This window comes from Hordeum vulgare, chromosome 3H (genome assembly GCF_904849725.1).
Source record: "Hordeum vulgare subsp. vulgare chromosome 3H, MorexV3_pseudomolecules_assembly, whole genome shotgun sequence".
Taxonomy (NCBI): Eukaryota; Viridiplantae; Streptophyta; class Magnoliopsida; order Poales; family Poaceae; genus Hordeum; species Hordeum vulgare.
Genome location: NC_058520.1, coordinates 238,733,952 through 238,740,113, shown reverse-complemented (window position 1 = coordinate 238,740,113; position 6,162 = coordinate 238,733,952). Strand labels below are relative to the sequence as shown.

The 6,162-nt window shown below is 43.8% G+C and overlaps 1 pseudogene; it reads right to left on the bottom strand.

Annotated features, from left to right (window-relative positions):
- Positions 1–428: 428 nt before the first annotated feature.
- Positions 429–5,680, bottom strand: LOC123441645 (annotated as a pseudogene).
- Between the last annotated feature and the right edge of the window lie 482 nt (positions 5,681–6,162).

The following is a 6,162-nucleotide window of genomic DNA, read 5'->3' as shown; positions in this document are numbered from 1 at the left end:
ATGGTTACACAGTTGATCTACCTCGAGATCGTATGAGCTAACCCTAGATGAGATAATCCCCTCTACGTACAAGGGCCTCCGGTTTTTGTAGACACCAGGACCCCTAGGGTTACATGTTACCGACATAGATCGGTAGTAGACGGGCCGAACATGTCATCTTGTCTTAGAGTGCACGCCTATATTTGGAGCTTTCCATCCTGATCACATAGTCGTCAGATAATCCGGTTCTTCAATAACGTAGCCCATATGATCGACCCATGAGGGACAACCCGACTTCCTGAGGACCCCTTAATATGGAACTCCCTCACCGTGCACTACCCATCCTCAAATATTCTTCTACATGGTGTAGAAGTATGCACAGAGCGGTGTGTCGTATATACTAATTGTGCACAAAACTACGTACAACAATAGCTACTCAGATATTCGCATCACTTGTGATACCCATTTGGTTCACCAGGTATCTCTTCATCTTGGCCTCTATACTCCATTGCACAATCCTTCTCAATATATGTAACTTAGTTTTCTTTGGCTTCCTTAGTCGCACAATGGTCTGCTTGGTGCAGCCTTTACGTGTGTCAACTGTTAAGACTAGGCGGGACATAACATAGGACAAAAGCTCTTCACAGTGTGAAAATGTGAAATTCAAATGAGCATACTCGAATTCATTATAGGAAACTTCGACACCAACCTTCCGCATCAACTTTATGTGCTTCTTCACCATGGTTGGTGAGATTACTTTTTCTCTCTGCCCAGCAACAAATTCCATGGGGATGTCAATGAGATTGAACTGAGCTTCTAGGTCCAATGGTTTTTGTGTTCCATATGCTTCCATGTTAGTCGTGGCACTTCCATAGTCATACATTTGGAACCCTTTCGCCCTCTTTATCTATGCAAGATGGAGTACAACATGAAACAATACACCGGGCATGTCATCCATATTGTAGTGAGGCAACCCAAGTACTCCCACCCAATTTGAACTGTGACCACCAACAATGTACCCCATAAGGGTTTGCACGAGACCACCCAAAGCTGGATAGTTTTGGAAATCCCTAGCTAATTTTTTCAGAAGCATCCAGAAGAATTGAGTTGGTATGTATAGGCCACGCACAAGTGGAGCAAGTACTCGACCAACAAATGAGATGATCTTCTCCACCATGTTGAACACCACATTTGAATCCTCGAGAAAACCGGTAGGAGAAGGCAAGATCAATCTTGACAACCTGACATGCTTCTGCGCAATCCTTGATGTCACCACATACATCAACATAACTGCACCACCCAGGCTATGGCAAACAGCACAAAACTTATAAGGTTGACTTTCCGTGACATCTTCCTCTGAAGTATGTATTTCTGAATTCTTTACGTCTTCATTTTTATCTTCCCTTTCCTCTCCAATAACATTCTGACTCTTTCCAAGTTCTGAAGTTTTAATCTTGTGAATTTCCTCGATTATTGCTGGCATATCTTTGGTTCCATGCTCATTGAGAGAATACTTCCAATACCTAACATGAATTGAGAAAGATCATGCGACATGAGAGTATTCTGACCAAATTGATTTGCCATATAGAGGAGTTAAAAATTACCTCAACCATAATTAAACTAATAGAACTTACTTGGAGGAACAAAGATTTTTATCCATATGCTCTCTTGAAACCAAACCACTGAGATTTCCAAGAAAAACATCATAACCTAAATGGAAACAAAAACGAGGAAAGAACTTCAGCATTTGCGGCCGAGCAGTTGAATACATAAAATCCAACTTTGATTAATCACATTGATCATAAGATGCAAATGCACGTGAGCCAACAACACCATTTGATACACAACTACAGGGGAAACAACAGGCCAGATTTATATTGACACACTAAATGTATCCCCAAAAAATTTATGCATTATCTCTCAGCAGCCATTCAGTGTTAGAGTTATAAACTATAAATAGTATTTTGTACTATCACATTAAAGTTACTGATTTTATAGGGAAAAGCATTGAAACTAAATTACTCAATTATAAAACAATACTATGGAGGGAGGAGTACTGTAACTAGAGATACAAGAATATATATAGTAACTTAACAACGACCAAGATAGTTCCACAATTGGTAGCACCCAAGGTCCCATGGCTCATGTTGGGACCCCGATCCTAAGCCATTAGAATCTAGCCAGTAACACATCAAATCACTTTGCGGTCTCACGCCCGGTTATCCCCATGGTTGCCGACTTACCTTGGACGGGACCGTTTGCGTATTTTGACTCGCGTATGTCAATATGTCGCTACCATTCCAAAGTCAAAGAACCCAGGTTGACATAGCTAGCTATAAACCCAAGTGGCACATCTGTATAGAGGCAGGCATACATAACCCAGCAATGCAGGTGTCGGTCAACAGCGAGTGTAGACGAGTTGCAGCAAGCTACATGAATTCCATTACACCGCGTGACATTTCCCCGAAGGGACAGACACAGTAGCAAAGAAGGATACATGTCGGTCAACCAATGTGTCCGGAGCAGTAGCAAGCTACCAAGGCTCACTGGAAGCACAAAGGGGCATTTGCATGTAAAGTGTACTAACAAAGGCACACAACTAGGTGTCGAACACCATACATATCACAGCACATCACACGTACGCATGACATGCCCGATATGCATAGATACAACAATAGCATCACAACATAACCATACAATAGCACAACATTTATTTAGAAGGCTCAGAAAAGCCTTGCATAATATGTTCATACATGTAGGGGTCTCATGACCCAGCAGACAAGTTATACAAGCAAGTTTTACAAACCGACCGGAAGCATAAGGCTCTCTGAGTACAGACAATGAAAGCATAAAATAGGTGCACAATCTGACTATGTACAACCCTCCCAAGAGTCCAGAATCGTAGCTGGGACACCAGCTACTCTGCCTCGTCAACATCTAGGTAGAACCCACCTCATGGTTCGTGGGTGTCGTCTACAATAGTTACTAAGCAAACATGAGTATGAAAGTACTCAGCAAGACTTCAAATCAGGTCTATCTACTCACGCACATGTATCAACAAGGGGAGTTGTGGGGTTTCAAGCAGCACGCCAGCTTTGACTCTTGTCTAACCTGTACTATGACTATGAGTAATTTTGAAAAAGTTTGAGAAGTCGTACATGAGTCCACTATCTCCACAACAATACACTACCATGGATCCTTTCTCATCTTCCTACGAGAATGCCATCCTTGGTACTCACACTTGTCTTGATACTTTTATGAGTAACCATTGAAGTTGTTTATGAACAACATATATTTCCAAGTAGTCCATATCCTAGGACGCAGCTATTCAAATAGATCATAACCATGCAGGGGTGTACTTCTTCACACACGCTCTAGACACTTATCGCCATGTGCACCTCATGCACCTCGACAACCTTAAAGCGGAAGCCCGGCGAGGGAGTCGGCCACGGCCGTTAACCACGCTAACACCTAGTCCATGTTTATTGTCAATTTGAGACTGAACCCGCATAAAAGTCTGGCCAAAGTTTCTGCTACGGCCTCAAACAATGTTCGTAGGGTTCCCAAGCCCACCATCCGCATGCCACTTTGTACACCATGCCACTGCCTACCGCGTCATAGCCCATCCCTAAGGTCAGCGCTATGCACGGCCCCCAGCATAAGCTACAAACACCAGAAACTACTTGCAACTCCTCGACAGAGTACTAGGCGATTAATAAGCCGAGAGGGTCAATTAAGTATCCCAACGTGTGATAGTAGCTAGTTTTGGATCACATAAACGAAACTTTGTTCCTAAGAGCGGTTCCATTGAGACAACCCACCATGTACTCCTACACAGCCTCTCATTGATACCTTTACCAAATCAGGTTCATCATTTACCTTTCATCACCACAACACATTCATTCACTCCAGTTCATCATCCAGATGAATTAGGCCTCACACAACTCTAAGCATAGCAAGCATAGCAGGGTAAGGCACATCATAGCTCAAGCATCTACCAGGTGTGCTAGGGATTGGTTTAGCTATTTACTGTGACAATGACAGGTCATGCAAATAAATGGGTTCAACTACCAAAACAAGTAGCATTTGAAACGTTGAATCCTAACACATTAAATGGGAGCAAGAGGAAGAACATGGGATTTTATCGGAATGTTCAAAAGGGGTGCTTGCCTTGATGATCAGCAATGGGAAGCTCTCCTTCGTTCTGATACTCGTAAGTATCATGCGGAGCAGAGCCTACTACAATGCAAACAAAATAACAATCAATACACAGCAAGTGCAACAATATGATGCATGATCATGACATGACAAGAATATGTTGAATGAGCTAATGCACCTATCAACAGATTCGTTGAAGTTGGTTTGAATCAAAGGTTCAAATTCCACTTCAAATAAGGTATTTTCAAATACCCTTCAATTGATTTGACCTGGTGAGCATGTATAACTTGTTCTATCATACATGATAATAGTACCAATGGATCCCTTGGATTTTTCTAATAATTTTTCATATATAATTTATTTCAATCTAAGTTACAAACTATTTTCTATGATTTTTCAAAGTTTTAAACAATTTCTAAAATAATATTAAATCTAAATTGCCTTTACTGCGCCAGCCTTGCGTTAGCATGACATCAGCATGTCGGTTGGCCGTTGTGAGGTCAAACCTGACTAGTGGGGTCCACTGGTAAGTGACCCTGACACTAAAGAGTTAAAATTAACTTTAAACCAAATTAGTGGGGGTTGGGCCCACTTTCAGTGGATCATTGGTTAATTAAATTATTTAGTTTAATTAGTCTAACCCAAAATTAACCAGGGGATGGGCGCCACCTGTGAGTGACCCAAGGGAGTCAACCCCGTGGTCAAAACGGTCGGGCTCGCCGGCATTGAGCCGCTCGCAACCCCAAACATGGCAGAGGGGGTCGGAAACCCACCTTTGGCGACCATTTGGTCGGCGGATAGCACCTACCAGAAGAGCACGCGCGCGCGCATCCAAAGGAACACATCCCAGGGGCTTAGGTGGCCCGGAACATCGACGCCGACGACGTTGGCAAACGCCAGAACTCGGGCGCCGATCAAATCGATGCCACAACTAGCTAGGGAGAAACCAACGGCATCTACGGGCTCCTCAAATCCTCCTGAGCACGCCTACGTGCTCACGTTTGAGCTTATGCAGCCGTGTATATGGCAGCCCCATCGCCGGCGGCAAGGAGTTTCGGGCTCGAGCAAAACAGGGGATACGGCTAGCGATCGACTATGAGGGAAGGGGGAAAGGTCCGCAATCTCACAATGGTTGCAGTGGTGTTAGAAGAGAGCTCAGGGACGGCTTGGTGGCGGCGAATTTATGGCGGAGAGCTTCAGTGAGCTGAGGTGGAAGACGACTGCGGAAGGCGATGGAGGGCTTCCGGTGATGCGTGGCTTGGCGAGGAGCAGCAGCACCTCGAGGCAGAGCCAATGGGATGTTAGGAGTCGAGGGAGAGGGCTGGGCTGCGCTAGCGACGGCGAGCTCGAATTGCAGCCATGGGGGCAAAGGAGGAAGGAGAGCGAAGGGGGCGAATGGCGAGGAGGGCTCGATCCACACGGCAGTGGGAAGCTTATCCCGCTCACCAGCGCGACGAGCAGGCACCGGGAGCGTGGCTCCCGGCCAGCTCGTCGTGTCCCTCTTCTCATGTGCCTCCTCGGAGAGGTTGAAGAAGACTGGCATATGGGCTAGATGGGCCGGCCAGATGTTGGGATTCACGTGAGCCCTCTTTCCTCTCTTTTTTTATTTTGTTCTATTTTTCTATTTTTTTACCTTTGTTTATTTTTGTTTGGCACAAATACTTAATTCAAGAACCCTAAAAATAATTATGGAGTGAAATTGGATTATTCCCAAGCTCCACAGTAAGTTTTAGCATTTTTGGAGATAACTAAAATATTTATAATGCTTATATTTGATATTTTTAGTGGCTTATCTAGATTATTTAAAATTCCCAAAATGTTTTAAAACTATAATCCGCCTCTGATATGTTGTTGCCAACATTTATGTGACATGGTGAACATTTTTTGAGGCCATTTTGGATTCATTGAAATCACCACTATTTGGAATTGTTTTAATCAATGAAGTGCTAGGGTTTTGTTAGTCCCCATTCCAAATAAACAAAAATTTAAACATGATGCAACACACATGCTAGCACAATGCAAGTG